Genomic DNA, 22,058 nt, shown 5'->3' with positions numbered 1-22,058 from the left:
GGTTCCCCTTAAAATCCATACCAGACCCTTCAGGTCTGGTATGGATTTTGAGGGGGACCCCCACACCATTTTTTTTTAATTTTTGGCGCGGGGTTCCCCTTAATATCCATACCAGACCTGAAGGACCGAATTTAGGGGGACCCCCACGCATTTTTTTTTTTAAACTTTTGTTCGGGGTTCCCCTGTGGGGAAATTCCATGCCGTTTTTATCAATGAACTTTTATGTGTACTGCCGGACCGACAATTCGTTATAGCCAGCGCTAGTGATAGTAGTTTTACATGCCGTTTTTAAAACTTTTTTTTGCATTGATACATATCCCCTGGGGCAGGACCCGGGTCCCCAAACACTTTTTATGACAATACCATGCATATAAGCCTTTAAAATTAACACTTTTGATTTCTCCCATAGACTTTTACAGGGTGTTCCGCGGCTTTCGAATTTGCCGCGAACACCCCAAATTGTTCGCTGTTCGACCCGAACATAAAGCCCATCCTTATATGGGACAATTACATTTTTGATTATATGGACTTTTGCTGTTTTATTATTTATGATTGGTCGATAGGTTTTCCTTTTGATGATTGCTTAAAATACATTGAACACCAGATTATAGACAATAATGCACAGATAAATTATTGCAGATAGCACAGCATTTTTTCTTATATGTACATTCAATTGATTTTTTTCACCTTATGCTTGCAGCTTAATTACATACACAGTTCAATAAGCATTGCAGAGAACGTGGTTTGATTACATTGACAACAATTGCAATGATTTATTTATTTTGTTCACTGATTGTTTGCTGATACCAGTTCAGTGAGAGGTGAACGCGTGATGCATTCTCTACAACAATATATAATCTGGCAAAACAAAATAAATGTGTAACTACTGTTACACAGGAATAAGGTGATTAAGTATTAGCACACAGCCTTAGGTGAAAGTCCACAATTTGCTCCAGACTTTTTTCTTCTATCCAAGAGTGCCTTTTATATATATATTTTTTTTTAATCAAAAGAAGCAAAGGGAAGACTGAACAGTATCTTATACATAGGACCTAAATACCATTCTTGCTCATCAATGCCACTTGTCTTGGTAAGAAAAACATTTGTTTATCTGTTGTGAGATGGAAAACCATAGACAACAAACAGTCAAGAATCTAGTACTTTAGGTAACAGACAATGGGGGTTATTTACTAAAGGCAAATCCACTTTGCACTACAAGTGCACTTGAAAGTGCATTTGGAAGTGCAGCCGTTGTAGATCCGAGGGGAAGGTCTGAAATGAGGGGAAGCTCTGCTGATTTTATCATCCAATCATGTGCAAGCTAAAATGCTGTTTTATATTTTCCTTGCATGTCCCCCTCAGATCTACAGTGACTGCACTTCCAAGCGCAAAGAGGAGTTGCCTTTAGTAAATAACCCCCATGTCTAACAATGTGTTATGAACATTTTTACTGTTGATTTACTGACAAAATGACCTAAACTTGGTCATTGCTTTACTTTATAATGGTAGCCAGTTCTTTAAAAGGCTTGCTGGAAATCAGTAAAAGTAAAATACACTATGTTCAATTATTGACATTTTCCTGACACCAACAAACTTTATTTTGATGTTTGTACTGTTGGCAGTGGAGTCGCTAGGGGGTGGCTACTGGGGCTATAGCCCCGAATCTTGGGCCCATACCCCCGAGTCTCTAGGGCAGGCATGCGGTCCTGCGGTCTCATAATTTAGGAGCCTTCCTTCCATCCCCCTGGCCCCCACCGCTGTCATTCTCAAAGCAGCGTGGAGAACGGGAGGCAGAGGAAAGCAATGAGAGAGCCGGGAGGCATAGCAGCACTGGATGAAGGGCAGGGGGCGGGGCGGGAGCTACATGAGTTAACTTTTCCTATTAACTAGCAGGTGATAGAATGCTAGGACACTAGCAACCATTCACCTGCTTGTTAATAGGAAAAGTTAACTTTGGCAGCTCCGCCCCTCCCCCTTCCCTTCATCCAGTGCTGCTGTGACTCCTAGCTGCTCTCCACTCTGTGTAAGCCAGGTAAGCAAAAGGACATGGCCATGGCCATGGATGGAAAGGCAGGGGTGACAGAATGTGTGTGTGTGTGTGTGTGTGTGTGGGGGGGGGGTGATGATTTGAAGGTGGTGGCAGAGCACATTATTGTGATACAATGAGGGGGATATGAAAGCAGAGCAGTGCTGTGGGGGGAGGGGAGCAATACTGTTTTTTACTAAATTTTATATCCTACAAACTGAACTTCACTAAGGCTGTAATAGGGATCCAGTATACGCATATTGAGACTCTGTGATCAGAGAATCTTGTGAATCTTATACTGATCTAATATGGGTCTGAGTACTATTTAGTGGTCATATATTTCTGGTAAGCCTCCAACTGGTGCACAAGGGTGGTGTGCTTTTTCTATCTGGGATCTTTGGATGATCTTGAACCCTTCCTGCTGACACTTCTGAGTTGAATAGCTATAAGGACCTCTTTTCCCTATGAATTGACATCCATATTAATTGGTTTTATGGACTCTTAAGCCGCGTACACACAATCGGATTTTCTGATGGGAGATGTGTGGTGACAGGCTGTTGGCGGAAAATCCAACCGTTTGTATGCTCCATCGGACAATTGTTGTCAGATTTTCCACAGACAAATGTTGGATGGCAGGTTTTAAAATTTTCCGCGGACAAATGTCTGTTGGATTTTCCGAGCGCATGTACACAAGTCCGTCGGACAAAAGTCCAAAGTACAAACACGCATGCTCGGAATCAAGGACGAGCCAGAAGCGGTCGGTCTTGTAAACTAGCGCTCGTAATGGAGAATTAACATTCGTGACGTGGCAAATTATGAAATCTCGAAATGCAGCGTACATTTTCTTCTTCTTTAATAGGATAATAATGAAGCTGCTTTGCTGGTGATACTGATGGAAGCTTTTTTTTTCTAGTGATATCAAGAATAATATTATTATGCTTTTTTTTTTTTTTTTTCGGGCAAATTACCACAACACCATTATCCCATAGTTTTTAAGATCAAAGGTACAACTATGTTGGTGTCCCTTGTCAATTTTACCTTGTATTTTTTTTAAATGTAACTGCCTACTCCCAAACTGTCATTTGAAGTAAAACACATAACCAAGTATTATTCGCCACAACTTTTTTTATTGTGCATTAAAAAAAGAAAACAAATAAAATTAGACATCCAATCTGCCAATAGAACTTAACCAAAAAGTGCATTCTATGCATCCAAAATATAGAAAATATAACAAATCAAATCATTATTCAACCAAAAAATAAAATAAAAGCCTTATGCATGTGTCCTGCTTCTTAATAGAGGGGGTCAACAATGCCAAGAGTTGGTGAAAGCAGGGGTCCGTCATCTGGAGATAATTCCAAAAAACATCTGGATGACATGAAAAGCGTGAATCAACACTCCCCAAACTTCTACTAACACAAAATTAGCAGAAGGAGCCCAAAGGGTGGCGCTAAAGAGCTGAAAAACCACGTAGTGCGTCACTACTAGGGATGAGCTTCGAGTCGAACTCATGTTCGACTCACCGAACAGCGAACAATTTGGGGTGTTCGCGGCAAATTCGAAAGCCGCGGAACACCCTTTAAAAGTCTATGGGAGAAATCAAAAGTGCTAATTTTAAAGGCTTATATGCATGGTATTGTCATAAAAAGTGTTTGGGGACCTGGGTCCTGCCCCAGGAGACATGGATCAATGCAAAAAAAGTTTTAAAAAGGCCGTTTTTTCGGGAGCAGTGATTTTAATAATACTTAAAGTGAAACAATAAAAGTGTAGTATTCCTTTAAATTTTGTACCTGGGGGGTGTCTATAGTATGCCTGTAAAGGGGCGCATGTTTCCGTGTTTAGAACAGTCTGACAGCAAAATGACATTTCAAAGTAAAAAAAGTCATGTAAAACTACTTGCGGCTATTAATGAATTGCCGGTCCGACAATACACATAAAAGTTCATTGATAAAAACAGCATGGGAATTCCCCACAGGGGAACCCCGAACCAAAATTTAAAAAAAAATTACGTGGGGGTCCCCCTAAATTCCATACCAGGCCCTTCAGGTCTGGTATGGATATTAAGGGGAACCCCGGCCAAAATTTAAAATAAAATGGCGTGGGGTCCCCCTCAAAATCTATACCAGACCCTTTAGGTCTGGTATGGATTTTAAGGGGAACCCTGCGCCAAAATTTTTTAAAAAATGGCGTGGGGTCCCCCCAAAAATCCATACCAGACCCTTATCCAAGCACGCAACCTGGCAGGCCGCAGGAAAAGAGGGGGGGACGAGAGAGCTCCCCCCCTCCTGAATCGTACCAGACCACATGCCCTCAACATTGGGAGGGTGCTTTGGGGTAGCCCCCCGAAGCACCTTGTCCCCATGTTGATGGGGATAAGGGCCTCATCCCCACATCCCCTTGCCCGGTGGTTGTGGGGGTCTGCGGGCGGGGGGCTTATCGGAATTTGGAAGCCCCCTTTAACAAGGGGACCTCCAGATCCCGGCCCTCCCCCCTGTGTGAAGTGGTAAGGGGGTACAAAAGTACCCCTACCATTTCACAAAAAAAGTGTCAAAAATGTTAAAAATGACAAGAGACAGTTTTTGACAATTCCTTTATTTAAATGCTTCTTCTTTGTTCTATCTTCTATCTTCTTTCTTCTGGGTTGGGGGGTATCCATGCCGTTTTTCTCAATAATTTTCATCCATATTGCGGGGACCCAACATTACATTACAGCCGCAAGCAGTTTTAAATGACTTTTGTTCCTTTAGAAATGTCATTTTATGCAGGGACTGTTCTAAACACAGGAAACACGCGCCACTTTACAAGCATACTATAGTCACCCCCCAGGTATGGTATTGATACATGTCCCCTGGGGCAGGACCCAGGTCCCCAAACACTTTTTATGACAATACCATGCATATAAGCCTTTAAAATAAGCACTTTTGGTTTCTCCCATAAACTTTGCAAGGGTGTTCCCCCGGCTTTCGAATTTGCCGCGAACACCCCAAATTGTTCGCTGTTCGAGGAACTGGCGAACAGCCGATGTTCGAGTCGAACATGAGTTCGACTTAAATTCAAAGCTCATCCCTACTCCTGACCGCTTGTCACTGCACGTGGCGCCTGTGTTTCCGGCTGCCGCCCCTCTTAAAGTCCTGCCTGGGACCCATGGTAGGGCCGGCCCTGACTACAAGCATTGTACTTATTCTCTCTGGAGAAGAGACGCTTGAGAGGGGATATAATAGCAATGTAGAAATATCTTACTGGTGACCTTAGCACAGGAAAAAAACTTTTCAGTGAAAGGGAGTTAAAAAAGACATGTGGCCATTCACTGAAACTGAAAGAGAAGCAGTTTAACCTTAAACTGCGTAGAGGGTTCCTTACTGACAGAGCCATAAAGATGTGGAATTCTCTTCCACAAGCAGGGGTGTCAGCAGGGAGCATGGATAGTTTCAAAAAAACTATTAGATGGGCACCTTAAAGTGGATGTAAACCCGAAATTCTTTTTATATATATATATATATATATATATATATATATATATATATATATCATACTGTAGAGTATAAGATTTCCTATCATTTGAGCCCAGTCTTGCCTCACAGAGTTAATCCATCTCTGAGCAATCCTCTTTTATTGTTCAGTGAGAAAAAGCTTGACAAACTGAGAAAAACTTTGTCAAATACTCCCCCTTGCTGTGAGTGACAGCCTCAGACACAGGCATTGTTTAATTCCTTTCCCCACTCCTTTCTTCAGCAGCTCTGCAAGGATTGGCTGTTCCACACCTCAGCATGATTTGGCATGCTGAAATCATGTGGTTACTTTCCTGTATTTTCACTGGATGTTAGAGATCATAGCAGAAGTTCTGTGTTAGAAATACACAGGGGAAAATGCATACTGACAAGGAGTGTAGAGGTGGGCGGGGAGTCTACTGACATCACAACTCCACCCACCGGGCTCCAGACAACAGACCCACCCACAGAATCTGCAGTTTTTCGGGTTTCATAACAGACATTGGGGAGACATTTGACAGGTAACGATACATGCAGGAGGCATGTATATCCTTACAGATAACCCCTATGGCAGTAGTTTAGAAAGGATGACATTGGGTTTACATTCACTTTAATGCTCACAACATAGAGGGATATATACGATTCACTATTGGCATTAATACAAGTACCCTCACACACCACAGGTTGAACTGGATAGAATGGTGTCTTTTTTCAGCCCTATAAACTATGTAATTATGTAACTAAGATGGCAAAAATTTAAACAAATATAAGACAGTTACCCTATAGTATTCTGTTATTTGTTTAGTGACTGGAAATGGTATTTGCTGTGTCAGTCTGGACTTTTTGCAGACAGGTCTTTATAATGATACAATACCAAATAAGGGCATATAGTGTCTCACATAACACACCCCTCACGGTTTTGTAAATATTTTATTATATCTTTTCATGTGACAACACTGAAGAAATGACACTTTGCTACAATGTAAAGTAGTGAGTGTACAGCTTGTATAACAGTGTAAATTTGCTGTCCCCTCAAAATAACTCAACACACAGCCATTACTGTCTAAACCGCTGGCAACAAAAGTGAGTACACCCCTAAGTTTCATTTTCCTTAGCACGTTTTCAGGAGATTTTTTGTTTGTCACCCAGCCTAAAAGTAAAACTTGGGAGAGCAATTATACTGCTTTTGTTTGAATAGGGTCTTCATTATATAAGATATCAAGATTATTGTGCCAACAATTCACTACTGGCATGTTTTTCCTGTTACTGTGAGTCACTTAATGGTACTTTGGTTGTGAAGGCCAATTATTGTACTGTGGAGAACAATGAAGGGTAATTCAGTACAAAAGTAAAAAAAACAATAAACAAAAAAAATACATAGATCTGTGTTATAATTATTTGTGCTTTCTTTTCCTTAAAGTACAAAAAGGGCCCTAGGATCAAAATAAGGGAATGTTCACTGATGGTCAGGGGCGTAACTAGAAATAGCAGGGCCCCATAGCAAAATGTTGTATGGGGCCCCCCTGCATAGAGCCCCCCCCACAGCTGCCCTAGTGTCAATGCAGCGTGACCTGTGCCCAATGCAGCGTGACCTGTGCCCAATACAGCGTGACCTGTGCCCCATACAGTGTGACCTGTGCCCCATACAGTGTGACCTGTGCCCAATACAGCCTGGTCTGCCTGTGCCCCATACAGCCCCACCCATGCAGAGGAAGAGGCAAGCCACCCGGATCAGCAGAGAGCGTGATTGCCCGCTGTAATAGCTTTCATTTGAATTTCCTGTCTTCCTGGGGCTCATCGTCACATAGCCCCACCTCTTGGCCCAACACCTTTGATGATGTCACATGTCCCGCATTGGATCGGCGTTCTGTCTATCAAAGGCACCGGGCCAAAAGGTGGAGCTATGTGACATGAGCCCCGGGAACACTGGAAGTTCTAATGAAAGCTCTTACATTGGGCAATTCAGCTCTCTGCTGATACGGACAGCTCGCCTCTTCCTTTCCTCTCTCTTCCCCTGGCTGGGAGACTGTGCCGGCGGTGCTCTTATCCTCACTGGGCCCCACTCGGCTGCGGGCCCCATAGCGCCCGCATGGGTCGCTATGGTGGTAGTTACGCCCCTGCTGATGGTTACTGGCTGACACTACTGCAATGTGCTGTAACTGGCACTTCCACTGTCAATTTGGCACCAGCAATAACCCTGTGTAAGTTTTGTATATCCTATCCTCTAGCAGTTACAGTTTATAAAGTACCCTTAACCTAGACAAATCTAAACTCCAAAGAAAATGACAAAATGGAATAAGTCAAGTACATGCTGATATGCAGTGGAATTAGACATCTTACTTAAATAAAAAAAAAAATCTAATTACCTCACCAACCAAGGCAGTTAAAGTGGTTGTAAACTTGAATGCTGTACTTGTACCCCATACAGTGTGACCTGTGCCCCATACAGCCTGGTCTGCCTGTGCCCCATACAGCCCCACCCATGCAGAGGAAGAGGCAAGCCACCCGGATCAGCAGAGAGCGGGATTGCCCGCTGTAATAGCTTTCATTTGAATTTCCTGTCTTCCCGGGGCTCATCGTCACATAGCCCCACCTCTTGGCCCGACGCCTTTGATGATGTCACATGTCCCGCATTGGATCGGCGTTCTGTCTATCAAAGGCACCGGGCCAAAAGGTGGAGCTATGTGACGTGAGCCCCGAGAACACTGGAAGTTCTAATGAAAGCTCTTACATTGGGCAATTCAGCTCTCTGCTGATACGGACAGCTCGCCTCTTCCTTTCCTCTCTCTTCCCCTAGCTGGGAGACTGTGCCGGCGGTGCTCTTATCCTCACTGGGCCCCACTCGGCTGCGGGCCCCATAGCGCCCGCATGGGTCGCTATGGTGGTAGTTACGCCCCTGCTGATGGTTACTGGCTGACACTACTGCAATGGGCTGTAACTGGCACTTCCACTGTCAATTTGGCACCAGCAATAACTCTGTGTAAGTTTTGTATGTCCTATCCTCTAGCAGTTACAGTTTATAAAGTACCCTTAACCTAGACAAACCTAAACTCCAAAGAAAATGACAAAATGGAATAAGTCAAGTACATGCTGATATGCAGTGGAATTAGACATCTTACTTAAATAAAAAAAAAAATCTAATTACCTCACCAACCAAGGCAGTTAAAGTGGTTGTAAACTTGAATGCTGTACTTGTACCCATAGGTAAGGCTATAATAAGGCTTACCTATGGGTACTGTAAATATCTCCTAAACGTGCACTGTTTAGAAGACATTTACTATATATGCAGCTAATAATGTCATCGACGTATGCAATCTGAAGGAACAGGCACCCAGGTCGTTCCTTCAGAATCCTGTGCCGTAAATGATGGCTCCCGCATGCATGCGGGGGTGACGTCATTGCGGCTTCAGCCAGTCACACAGTCAGAGTCCGCGGACCCGGAAGGAAGACAGGTGAAGATGGAAGCAGCCAGAGACTGCTTTGTTTTCCAGTAAGTTTTACATAATGTGCTATCACATTATGCCTTTACCTTGCAAGTCTTAAAAACAAAAAAAAAACAAACAAAAAAAAAACACCCAGCGGTTTACAACCGCTTTAAAGGAAAAATATGGTTTGTAAAAGAAATGAACTTAATGATGTTTTAAAATCTGTTAATCTCTGAATTATTTAGACTGTATAAACTGTATAATGACTAATGCATTGAAACCTGTCATAGAAGAAACATCACCGCTCCCATTTCTGACCTCTCCTACTAAAGATTTTCAAAAGAAGATCAGCATAGATTTAGCGGTACCCCCACAGGAACCGCTTGTGAATGGAGGTATCTCCCACCCTGCACAGCCAGGCACACATAATTTTCCACCACACACTGGAGACAAAAATCAGTTCTTGCAGCTTTGTATTTTATTAGGGGCAATGAACTTTGATAGAGTTGAGGGTATTATGGAATGCCCCCTTGATCAGCAAAGAGTTCTTCAGGGACACAACTATATGCAGTCAGTATATACACTTCTCCTTCTACCTCCAGCACAATCTTGCTTGTAGAACAACAACTCCCAGGGCCAGCTGGCACTGTATGGCTGGTCTGATAAGAGCTATCAGAACAGCAACAAATGCCCTTTGCAGGCAGGGACCTCAGGCCCCTTTGGTTGTGTAGCACAAAAGAAAGTCCTAGTATCTAGCTGTCCTCCTCCTGTGGCCACTGATCCCAGCACCACCTTTTCAGGCATTGCCAGCCCACCTGGCTGCAGCTGCACCTTTCACTAGCCCTCCTGGGTAAAACTTCACAGTTCTCCCAGAATGACTCTGCAATTATCCCAGACTGCTTGCACCCAGTCCTCTTAGGCATGCCTCTCAGTCCTCTGACTCCTGGCTGTCTTCCTCCCTGGAGATTTGCCTGGCAGTGTTCTCCTGCTGTCCTCCACTTTGCTCCCGTGCCTCCTGGTCAGGACACCTCTGTGTGTCATTAAGAGGGTCCCTTCTGCACCCGAGCCCAGGCCTGAGGTCACTCCCCTCAGAATAGGGGGCTACTCTCAAGGGCCCCCGACAGCCTAACACTCCATCTCCAGCTTTCACCCAAACTCCACTGCCCCCAGCTGGGCTGAACTTGAGTATTTGAGGATGCCTGCCCCCTGCAAACCTATCTGTTGGGGATTGGTCAGGGCCCTCAGAATACTCCAGGCAGCTCCTCCTTACCTCCACTCCTATTCTTCTAGAATCTTCTACCAGTTTTTAGAAGTAGGGGGAGATCTTAGAGCTGCTGCCTGTGAGTCATACCAGCCTCCCTGAGTCATTCCCCTGACCCAGTTAAAACAACACAGGCTTGGCTGCCAGCCAAGCCTGAAAATTTACCTACACTAACAAAAATACTAGATTAAAAAAGACCCTGGAAATGTGATTTAACAAATAATCTAAATAAATGTACATGATAAAAAGCAGCTGGTAATAAAGCTCACCTGCCTAAGTGATAAAAAGGGAAATGACTGTGATTTCATACCATGCGTAACACAAACAAAAAATATGTAACATATCATAAATAAACAAAAATAATGCGAGGTGTATATAAAAAGCAATGTCCATACACCACCACCAAAAACTGATTCCAACAAGTGATAGTGATATCTTCTTATAAATCATTCAATAGATATGTCTTGTTATAAGTGCTTTCTTCCATCAGCCCCTAGGCACACCTCCTACTCACCAAAGGTAAATGACACCCGTGACAGGTAATTAAAACCAGTAAGATAAGCAGACAGATCTCCAGGTCACCGACTCATGAAGTAGCACACCCACCAGGTAGTGGTATAGTGAATCATATATTCAAGCAGAAACAAAATAGCTCCTTATAGTGCAGTAGGTTTAAAAGTTTATTGCATAGCAGTTAAAAATTGCACTTATGAAAAAGTAGATCAAAGCGCGCTCTTGGAATAAGCGGGACGGCGATCGCGTTCCAAAGAATAGCAGAAATTACGTGGCACATATTTTCCGACCCAATGCGTTTCGTCAGCTGCGTCTGACGGCATCATGGTCATGTGATAGAGCCCGTCACTTCCTCCTCTTACATATACAACTGCCAAACAAGGATAACCAATTTGGTGTAATCCGGACTTGAAATTAATTAATTTGGTAATCAAACTCCATTAACAATGATACCATTGTATTAAATAGTTACATAGTTACATAGTAGGTGAGGTTGAAAAAAGACACAAGTCCATAAAGTCCAACCTATGTGTGTGATTATGTGTCAGTATTACATTGTATATCCCTGTATGTTGCGGTCATTCAGGTGATTATCTAATAGTTTCTTGAAGCTATCAATGCTCCCCGCTGAGACCACCGCCTGTGGAAGGGAATTCCACATCCTTGCCGCTCTTACAGTAAAGAACCCTCTACGTAGTTTAAGGTTAAAATTCTTTTCTTCTAATTGTAATGAGTGGCCACGAGTCTTATTAAACTCTCTTCTGCAAAAAAGTTTTATCCCTATTGTGGGGTCACCAGTACAGTATTTGTAAATTGAAATCATATCCCCTCTCAAGCGTTTCTTCTCCAGAGAGAATACGTTCAGTGCTTGCAACCTTTCCTCATAAGTAAGATCCTCCAGACCCTTTATTAGCTTTGTTGCCCTTCTTTGTACTCGCTCCATTTCCAGTACATCCTTCCTGAGGACTAGTGCCCAGAAATGGACAGCATACTCCAGGTGCGGCCGGACCAGAACCTTGTAGAGTGGGAGAATTATCTTTTTATCTCTGGAGTTGATCCCCCTTTTAATGCATGCCAGTATTCTGTTTGCTTTATTAGCAGCAGCTTGGCATTGCATGCCATTGCTGAGCCTATCATCTACTAGGACCCCCAGGTCCTTTTCCATCCTAGATTCCCCCAGAGGTTCTCCCCCCAGTGTATAGATTGCATTCATATTTTTGCCACCCAAATGCATTATTTTACATTTTTCTACATTGAACCTCATTTGCCATGTAGTCGCCCATCCCATTAATTTGTTCAGGCCTTTTTGCAAGGTTTCTACATCCTGCGGAGAAGTTATTGCCCTGCTTAGCTTAGTATTGTCTGCAAATACAGAGATTGAACTGTTTATCCCATCCTCCAGGTCGTTTATAAACAAATTAAATAGGATTGGTCCCAGCACAGAACCCTGGGGAACCCCACTACCCACCCCTGACCATTCTGAGTACTCCCCATTTATCACCACCCTCTGAACTCGCCCTTGTAGCCAGTTTTCAATCCATGTACTCACCCTATGGTCCATGCCAACGGACCTTATTTTGTACAGTAAACGTTTTTTATTAGGAACTGTGTCAAATGCTTTTGCAAAATCCAGATACACCACGTCTACGGGCCTTCCTTTATCTAGATGGCAACTCACCTCCTCATAGAAGGTTAATAGATTGGTTTGGCAAGAACGATTCTTCATGAATCCATGCTGATTACTGCTAATGATATTGTTCTTATTACTAAAATCTTGTATATAGTCCCTTATCATCCCCTCCAAGAGTTTACATACTATTGATGTTAGGCTAACTGGTCTGTAATTCCCAGGGATGTATTTTGGGCCCTTTTTAAATATTGGTGCTACATTGGCTTTTCTCCAATCAGCTGGTACCATTCCAGTCTGGCAATCACTTGACTGAGTTCCCTGAAGTAGCCTCGGATGCAAGCCATCTGGTCCCGGTGATTTATTAATGTTAAGTTTCTCAAGTCTGATTTTAATTCTGTCCTCTGTTAACCATGGAGGTGCTTCCTGTGTTGTGTCATGAGGATAAACACTGCAGCTTTGGTTACTGAAGCCCCCCGATTCACTTGTGAAGACTGAGGAGAAGAATAAATTCAATACCTTCGCCATCTCCCCATCCTTTGTAACCAGATGTCCTTCCTCATTCTTTATGGGGCCAGTATGGTCTGTCCTCCCTTTTTTACTGTTTACATACTTAAAGAATTTCTTGGGATTTTTTTTGCTCTCCTCCGCTATGGGTCTTTCATGTTCTATCTTAGCCGTCCTAATTGCACCCTTACATTTCTTGTTGCATTCTTTATAAAGTCTGAATGCTGAGGATGATCCCTCAACCTTGTATTTTTTGAAGGCCTTCTCCTTTGCTTTTATATGCATTTTTACATTGGAGTTAAGCCATCCAGGATTATTGTTCGCTCTTTTAAATTTATTACCCAATGGGATACATTGGCTAATGCCCTTATTTAATATGCTCTTAAAGCAAACCCATCTCTCCTCCGTATTCTTTGTTCCTAATATTTTATCCCAATTTAAGCCTTTTAGCAAGGTTTGTAGTTTAGGGAAGTTGGCTCTTTTGAAATTCAGTGTCTTTGTGTTCCCTTCATGTTTCCTATTTGTGTGATTTATCCTGAAACGAATTGACCTTTGATCGCTGTTACCTAAATTGCCCCGTATTTCCACATCCGTGATCAGGTCTGTATTGTTGGAAATCAGTAGATCCAGTAATGTATTATTTCTAGTTGGTGCGTCTACCATCTGACCCATAAAATTGTCCTGCAAGACATTAAGGAACTGGCGAGCCTTAAATGAATGCGCGGTTCCCTCCGCCCAGTCTATGTCTGGATAATTAAAATCCCCCATTATGATAACACTTCCCATCCTTGCTGCTAATCCAATTTGTGATAGGAGATCCATCTCCACTTCCTCCCTCATGTTAGGGGGCCTATAGCATACTCCCAGTATTATTTTCCCCTTAGCTTCATCCCTTTGGAGCTCTACCCATAAGGATTCCACCTCCTCTCTAGCTCCCTCAGTGATGTCATCTCTCACATTCGCTTGTACATTATTCTTGATATAAAAGCATACCCCTCCCCCTTTTTTACCCTCTCTATCCTTGCGGTATAGGGTATACCCTTGAATGTTTGCCAGCCAATCATGAGAGCTGTTGAACCAGGTCTCTGAAATTCCCACAAAATCCAAATCCTCCTTGTACAACAGTATCTCTAGTTCACCCATCTTGTATGCCATGCTCCTGGCATTGGTGAACATGCCACATAGTTTAGACCGGTCGCATATTGTCCTCGTATTGGGTGTTTCGAGATTGCAACTAGGACTTGCTACTATACTCACCTTGTGTTTTTGTGCTTTGGTTAACCTACCACTAATGCCCCCAATACTACCCTCTTGAATATCTTCCGCGTTGGCTATCTCTATCTCTGGACCCTCCCCCCCATTGCCTAGTTTAAAAACCCCTCTAACTTTTTGGCCATCTTCATTCCCAGCAGATCTGCACCCTCCTCATTTAGGTGCAGTCCGTCCCTTCTATTGTACCGGTTACCGACTGAGAAGTCGGCCCAGTCCTCCAGGAACCCAAACCCCTCCTTACTACACCAGCTCTTCAGCCACTTGTTTACTTCCCTAATCTCCCTCTGCCTTTCTGGTGTGGCTCGATGTACCGGTAGTATTCCTGAGAATACTACCTTGGAGGTCCTTTTCCTTAATTTAGCTCCTAAGTCCCTAAAATCGTTCTTTAGGACACTCCATCTGCCTCTGACTTTGTCATTGGTGCCAACGTGCACCATGACAGCCGGGTCTTCCCCAGCCCCTCCCAGTAATCTGTCCACAAGATCCGTGATGTGCCGAACCCGAGCGCCCGGTAGACAACATACTGTTCGGCGCTTCAGGTCTTGGTTACAGATTGCCCTCTCTGTCCTTTTAAGAATTGAGTCCCCTACCACCAGAATCTGTCTTTCCTTTCCCTTTGCTGCCCCCCCACTCTCACTGGAGGAGTTCTTCCCCTGGCAGCTAGGAGAGTCCCTCAGCTCCAGCAGTGCTGGTCCCTGACTGGTTTCACCAATGTCACTCAATGGAGCGTACTTATTGGGATGCTCCAGTCCTAGATCGGCCTCCCTGGCACTTCCCCCTCTACCCCTCCTGACTGTCACCCATCTACTCTTTGCTAGTGCCTGCACCTCTTTGTCTCCACCCGCCTCTGTGCTGGCCCCTGCCGGCACCTGCCGTGTACGTTCCTGGCTCTCCTTTAGTATGGAGGGACTTCTCAGTGCTGACAGTTGCTTCCCCAGATTCAGAACCTGGGCTTCCAGGGAAACAATGTGCTTACATCTTGCACAGCAGTATTCACCCTCGATCGGATGATCAAGGAACGCATACATGCAGCAAGATGTACAAAGAGTCGCCTCTCCACACCCGCCGGGCATCGTACCTATTAAATTTAGTGAGGATTTGGGGATTTTACCCTGTCCAAATTACCTAACAGCTAGCTTCCTGGCACTAATACTCGACAATACACGGGTACACAAGACAATACACAGGTACTCACAGACCTACGTGCAATCGCAGAACAGTCGCAGACCTATGTGCACTCGCAATACTCAAGTATACAGTACACAATACACAAGTACTAACGATCCACACACACACTACTCAGAAAACACTCAGGTACTCACACTACACAGGTACTATGACCCCTGTTATAACCTCCTGTTTTAAACTCTGGTTTTTAACTCACCACTTATACCAGTTCCACTTACACAGAGTTCCACAGCCTCAGACTGAGCACGCTCAGACTGAGTCCTACACCCAGTTATATAGGCACCTGTGAGCAATTAACCACCCCCCTTAATTGATAGCCTGAAGGAACCAGAGAAAAAAAAAAAAAAAGCTATTTAAAAAGTGACAGAAAAAGGTGATTGAAAAACTAAAAGGAAAAGCCCCAAAAATGCAAACCAGCAAACAAAAAGCAAGACTTGTTCACTCTAACTCTGGTTTTTAACTCGCCACTTATACCAGTTCCACTTACACAGAGTTCCACAGCCTCAGACTGAGCACGCTCAGACTGAGTCCTACACCCAGTTATATAGGCACCTGTGAGCAATTAACCACCCCCCTTAATTGATAGCCTGAAGGAACCAGAGAAAAAAAAAAAAAAAGCTATTTAAAAAGTGACAGAAAAAGGTGATTGAAAAACTAAAAGGAAAAGCCCCAAAAATGCAAACCAGCAAACAAAAAGCAAGACTTGTTCACTCTAACTCTGGTTTTTAACTCGCCACTTATACCAGTTCCACTTACACAGAGTTCCACAGCCTCAGACTGAGCACGCTCAGACTGAGTCCTACACCCAGTTATATAGGCACCTGTGAGCAATTAACCACCCCCCTTAATTGATAGCCTGAAGGAACCAGAGAAAAAAAAAAAAAAAGCTATTTAAAAAGTGACAGAAAAAGGTGATTGAAAAACTAAAAGGAAAAGCCCCAAAAATGCAAACCAGCAAACAAAAAGCAAGACTTGTTCACTCTAACTCTGGTTTTTAACTCACCACTTATACCAGTTCCACTTACACAGAGTTCCACAGCCTCAGACTGAGCACGCTCAGACTGAGTCCTACACCCAGTTATATAGGCACCTGTGAGCAATTAACCACCCCCCTTAATTGATAGCCTGAAGGAACCAGAGAAAAAAAAAAAAAAAGCTATTTAAAAAGTGACAGAAAAAGGTGATTGAAAAACTAAAAGGAAAAGCCCCAAAAATGCAAACCAGCAAACAAAAAGCAAGACTTGTTCACTCTAATTCTGGTTTTTAACTCACCACTTATACCAGTTCCACTTACACAGAGTTCCACAGCCTCAGACTGAGCACAAATTATTGTATTAATTATTAATTATTAATTAATTATTAATTATTATTAATTATTATTACAAGTATTAATTATTTAAATCAACTTTTGAGGGAGGAAAAACATTTCTTAATTAAATGACACCTCAGGCCAAGTAATATACTCCCTCTAGTAATTAATACAATTGTATCATTGTTGTTAATGGAGTTTGATTATCAAATTAATTAATTTCAGGTCTGGATTGCGTGCTGGTTGGGAGGATTGCAGGGGATTGGTTATTCTTGTTTGGCAGTTGTATATGTAAGAGGAGGAAGGGACGGGCTCTATCACATGACTCCTGATGATGTCAGACACAGCTGACGAGACGCATTGGAAAACACGAACCTTGTCACTTCCGTCACCCTTTGGAACGTAGGCGGAACGCGATCGGCGTCCCTCCTTATTCTAAAAGCTTGCTTTGATCTACTTTTTCTTAAGTGCAATTTTTAACTGCTATGCAACAAACTTTTAAATGTACTGCACTATAAGGAGATATTTTGTTTCTTCTTGAATATATGGTTCACTATACCACTACCTGGCGGGTGTGCTACTTCATGAACCGGTGACCTGGAGATTTGTCTGCTTATCTTGCTCGTTTTGACTACCCGTCATGCATGTCATTTACCTTTGTGAGTAGGAGGTGTGCCTAGGGGCTGGTGGAAGAAAGCACTTATAACAAGACACATCTATTGGATGATTTATAAGAAGATATTACTATTACTATCACTTGTTGGAATCAGTGTTTGGTGGTGGTGTACGCACATTGTTTTTTATATACACCTCACATTATTTATGTTTATCTATGACACACAAATACTAGCACTCTAGCAACACAGCTAGGGGGTGTTACATAGACAACACACAGAATTAGTGAATTATCATATGGGTAATTTAGGTGGCTATCTGGGGTCTAAACATCATGAAGGACATGGCCACCCAGCTGCAACAGTGCACAACATAAACACATACTGTCCTTCCTTCACACACACATAACCACTATAGAGGAGTACATGCAGAGCCATGGGTTAAAATTGCCCACACCTTAGCAATAGAGATGAGCTGAACACACCAGGGTTTGGTAAATCTGAACCCTTTTGGTGCCATATTTGAACCCTTTTGATGTCCACAAGAGCCAAATGGTAAAAATTAGGCAGTTTTCCATGGTAATAAGCAAGAGATTGCCAAACCAATTACATGCAGGGCTGGGAGGCTCTAGGTGGCATGTATCAAAGAAAAAAAAAAGCTTTGTTTGGCTGGGAGCAGCAATTTTAGGAAAACTTAAAGTGAAACATTAGGGAGATGCCCAACACTGACATTAACCACTTGCCTACTGGGCACTTAAACCCCCCTCCTGACCAGACTAATTTTCAGCTTTTGGTGCTCTCACACTTTGAATGACAATTACTCAGCCATGTAATACTGTACACAAATGAATTTTGTTCCTTTTTTCGTACAAATAGAGCTTTCTTTTGGTGGTATTTTATCACCTCTGGGTTTTTTATTGTTAGCGCTATAAATGAAAAAAGACAGAAAATTTTGAGAAAAAGCCCACATTTTTCTTAGTTTCTGTGATAAAATTTAGCAAATTATTAACTTTTCTCTTTATAAATTTTGGCCACAATTTATACTGCTACATATCTTTGGTCAAAATAACCCAAATTAGTGGATATTATTTGGTCTTTGTGAAAGTTAGAGAGTCTACAAGCTGTTGTGCAAATCATAAAAAATTGATCACACCTGATGTACTCATTTCTTGCGACCCTAACAAGCCAGGAAAGTACAAATACCCCCCAAAGGACCCCCTTTTTTGAAAGTAGACATTCCAAGATATTTAGTAAGATGTATGGTGAGGTTTTTGATGTTGTCATTTTTTTCCCACAATTCTTTGCAAAATGAAGGTTTTTTTTTTTCCCACAAAATTGTCATTGTAATAGGTTATTTCTCTCACATGGCATGTGTATACCACAAATAACGCCCCAAAATACATTCTGATATGCCTCCTGAGTATTATGATACCACATGTGTGAGACTTTTTCACAGCCTAGCCACATAGAGAGGCCCAACATGCAGGTAGCACCATCAGGTGTTCTAGGAGCATAAATTACACATCTAACTTGTTGACTACCTATTACACTTTTGCAGGCCCTGGAGCACCAGGACAATGGAAATGCTCACAAAATGACCCCATTTTGTAAAGCTAACACCCCAATGTATAATCTGTGAGGCATAATGAGTCTTTTGGACAGTTCATTTTTTTCCTGAAGTTTTTGGAAAATGTGGGAAAAAATGAAAACGCATTTTTTTTTTACACAAAGTTATCCATTTATAAGATATTTCCAACGCATAGCATGTACATATAAAAAATGACACCCCAAAATACATTCTGCTATTCCTCCTGAGTATAGCGATACCACATGTGTGGGACTTTTTCACAGCCTAGCCACATAGATAGGCCCAACATGCAGGGAGCACCATCAGGTGTTCTAGAAGCATAAATTACACATCTAACTTGTTGACTACCTATTACACTTTTGAAGGCCCTGGAGCACCAGGACAATGGAAACGCCCACAAAATAACCAATTTTGGAAAGCTAACACCCCAACGTATAATCTATGAGGCATAATGAGTCTTTTGGACAGTTCATTTTTTTCCTGAAGTTTTTGGAAAATGTGGGAAAAAATGAAAACACATTTTTTTTTTTACACAAAGTTATCCATTTATAAGATATTTCCTACGCATAGCATGTTCATAGCAAAAATGACACCCCAAAATACATTTTGCTACTCCTCCTGAGTATGGCGATACCACATGTGTGAGACTTTTACACAGCCTGGCCACATACAGAGGCTCAATATGCAAAGAACACCGTCAGGCATTCTAGGAGCATAAATTACACATCTCATTTCTCAACCACCTATTACACTTTTGAAGACCCTGGAGCACCAGGACAATGGCAACATACAGAGGCCCAACATGCAAGGAACACCATCAGGTGTTCTAGGGACACATAGCATGCACATACCAAGAATTACACCCCAAAATACATTTTGCTGAGTAAAGGGTAAACAAAAGATTACCTGTGGTTTTAGTAGCGCAGTTGTCCATAGGAGGATAGCACTGGTCCAGGCAGCAGACAGGGACTTGGTCAGCAAAAGTGAACGCAATTGAACAGGCAGGAATACTGTCCATAGACAGAATAGGGCATCAGGCAGGGATACTGTCCATATACAGTCCAGGGTCAGTGCAGGCAGAGATTGTCAGCTGTGTCAAAATATTGGTCCTGGTAGTAGGCAGGAACATGGTCCATGTGGTGTGGTCAGTTCATGCGACAGGCAGAGGCATGATGGCAAAAGTCCTACAGGCAGCAGGCAGAAGAAAGGCCTCGTTCAGGACAGAATGGGGATGGGGTAGAGGCCTCTCCCACCCAAATCTCTTTGAAGCCTCTGAGTCTCCAGACCCTAATCTAGGAATGAGAAAACAAAAAAAATAGTTTTTTTCATCAAGAAAAAAATTTCTGGAGCCCCTCACATATGTGAGAACCCTGTGTTATGAATCCCACTAGTCCAGTAGCAGGGTACAAGATCAGTCCAAGAGGCAGGCAAGAGGCATGGTCAAACAGTCCAGGGTCAGTCCCAGATCAGGCAGAGGTGTGTACAGAATTGGTAGGCAGAAGTGTGGTCGAATAATAAGCCAGGGTCAGTTACGGAGCAAGCAGAGGCATAAGGGGTTTGAAGGTAAATGGCAGGAAGTGAGGGTTATGCTGCATACACACGAGCGGACTTTCTGGCATACTTGGTCCGGTGGACCAGAGTCTGCCGGACAATCCGACATTGTGTAGGCTCCGGTGACCACGCCCCCTAAAACGTCACAGTCCCAGCATGCCCAGGGACTGTGACATCATAAGGGGGCGGGGTCTCCGCCTATATAAGTCACAACGGAGCGCTCAGAGAGCAGTCCAGCTGGAGAGAGAGTCGTGTCAACATCTGGAGAATTGAAGAGGGAAAAAGACAAGATGCCCAGAAGCCCAGAAGTCCGGACCTCCGCTGGCAAAAGAGTGGCCTGAAGACAGCGGAGGAGCCGGCCGAAGAACTGGAACACCGGGAGAAGAGGCCGGGGGGAGCGGAGAAGAGCCAACCGGATGCCGGGAGAAGAGGAACCGGAGGGACCCCCGAAGCCGGAAGAAGACCCCCGAAGCCGGAGGAAGACCCCCCCGGAGCTGTTTAATAAATTATTTTAAAAACCTGTGTAGTGTGTTTTATTATTGACACTTTTTCTCTAGGTGAATGGGTAGGGGTACTATGTACCCCATACTCATTCACATAGGGTGGGGGGCCAGGATCTGGGGGGCCCTCTTATTAAAGGGGGCTCCCGGATTCCGATAAGCCCCCCACCCGCAGACCCCGACAACCAACGGCCAGGGTTGTCAGGAAGAGGCCCTTGTCCTCATCAACATGGGGACAAGGTGCTCATGTTGAGGGCATGCAGCCGGGTACGGTTCAGGAGGGGGGTGCTCACTCGTCCCCACCCCCTTTCCTGACTGGCCGGGCTGCGTGCTCGGATCGGGGTCTGGTATGGATTTTAGGGGGGACCCCATGCCGTTTTTTCGTTGTAGGGGGTTCCCTTTATAACCCATACCAGACCTAAGGGCCTGGTATGACCCGCGACGGGGCTCGCAAGGTGTCAATCTCGCTGATAAAAGCGGCAAGATTGACTTCCTTTTCTAGTCCCGTCGTACCTGAGTCATGTTCAAAATGAACGGACTTGTCCGTGTGTGGGCAAGTCCGTTCATTCTGAAAGTCCGCCGTAACTCCAGCAGAAGTCCGTCGGAAAGATGGGCGGACATAGCCCGCCGGAAAGTCTGGTCGTGTGTGGGCAAGTCCGTCCGTTATAAAGTCCGGCGCACCTGGCGGACAAAGTCCATCGGAAAGTGTGCCGGACCAAGTATGCCAGAAAGTCTGATCGTGTGTACGCGGCATTATGGTTACCATACTTCACTAATAATTTACTGAAGTATGATAACGGTGGAAACAGTCACCTATGCAGAGGCCTGGTTCTGAAGGGCATTGGGGACAATAATAAATGGTGTCTCTTCTCACTCCTCCTTTGGTGCACACCCGACATTTTTTATGACATTTTTGGCCTGTTGGTCTGGGAGGGATTTTATCTGGAAAGTGGCGTTCGGATTGTCGGCTAATCACATCGGATCAAATGTTTTCTGGTGGGCCGTTCGGGAATGTAAGGGCAGTGGTGATTTCCTCCTGGTAGCCAAGGAAGGGTTTGGGGCTTTCAGTGGAGTTGCGATAGATTATATAGGTCTTGTATAAGGCCAAATTAAACAAATAAATTGATAATTTTTTATACCACTGGTATGATCGTCTTGTGTCTAGGTAGGGTTCTAGCATTTGGTCGTT

At 43.6% G+C, this 22,058-nt stretch overlaps 1 protein-coding gene across 2 annotated transcripts in view; it reads left to right on the top strand.

Annotated features, from left to right (window-relative positions):
- Positions 1–902: 902 nt before the first annotated feature.
- SLC23A1 (solute carrier family 23 member 1) overlaps positions 903–22,058 on the top strand; it is a 1,686,654-nt gene continuing 1,665,498 nt past the window's right edge. The window contains exon 1 of one of the 2 annotated variants that reach the window (XM_073620757.1): positions 903–1,090. The gene's annotated coding sequence lies outside the window, so the exon portion shown is untranslated. Of the gene's footprint in view, positions 1,091–1,916; positions 2,033–22,058 lie in introns of those variants that run through there. The other variant, XM_073620758.1, reaches the window with a different exon arrangement.

This window comes from Aquarana catesbeiana, linkage group LG03 (genome assembly GCF_042186555.1).
Source record: "Aquarana catesbeiana isolate 2022-GZ linkage group LG03, ASM4218655v1, whole genome shotgun sequence".
Classification (NCBI taxonomy): domain Eukaryota; kingdom Metazoa; phylum Chordata; class Amphibia; order Anura; family Ranidae; genus Aquarana; species Aquarana catesbeiana.
The sequence above is the reverse complement of the archived record's forward strand: the minus strand, read 5'-3'. Positions and strand labels throughout refer to the sequence as shown.